This window comes from Juglans regia, unplaced genomic scaffold, assembly GCF_001411555.2.
Source record: "Juglans regia cultivar Chandler unplaced genomic scaffold, Walnut 2.0 Scaffold_1350, whole genome shotgun sequence".
NCBI lineage: Eukaryota > Viridiplantae > Streptophyta > Magnoliopsida > Fagales > Juglandaceae > Juglans > Juglans regia.
The window spans coordinates 1-251 of NW_023343940.1; the positions used below are offsets into that span (position 1 = coordinate 1).

At 49.0% G+C, this 251-nt stretch overlaps 1 non-coding gene across 1 annotated transcript; it reads left to right on the plus strand.

Moving 5' to 3' along the window:
- The first annotated feature begins 104 nt into the window (after window positions 1-104).
- Window positions 105-223, plus strand: LOC118345072. The gene has a single exon (XR_004798746.1). It is a non-coding gene; the product is annotated as a 5S ribosomal RNA (ribosomal RNA).
- The last annotated feature ends 28 nt before the right edge of the window (window positions 224-251 follow it).

The following is a 251-nucleotide window of genomic DNA, read 5'->3' on the forward strand; positions in this document are numbered from 1 at the left end:
ATCGCGTAGCCATGGGTTTGGATCAGATCTCCGTTTGGATTGGGATCGGAAGGACGCTAGTATGTCGCTCAAGGATTATATGAATTTTAAGTAATTAGTTTGATGGGTGCGATCATACCAGCACTAATGCACCCGATCCCATCAGAACTCCGCAGTTAAGCGTGCTTGGGCGAGAGTAGTACTAGGATGGGTGACCTCCTGGGAAGTCCTCGTGTTGCACCCCTCGTTTTTGTTTTTTCCGCCTTGCGAGA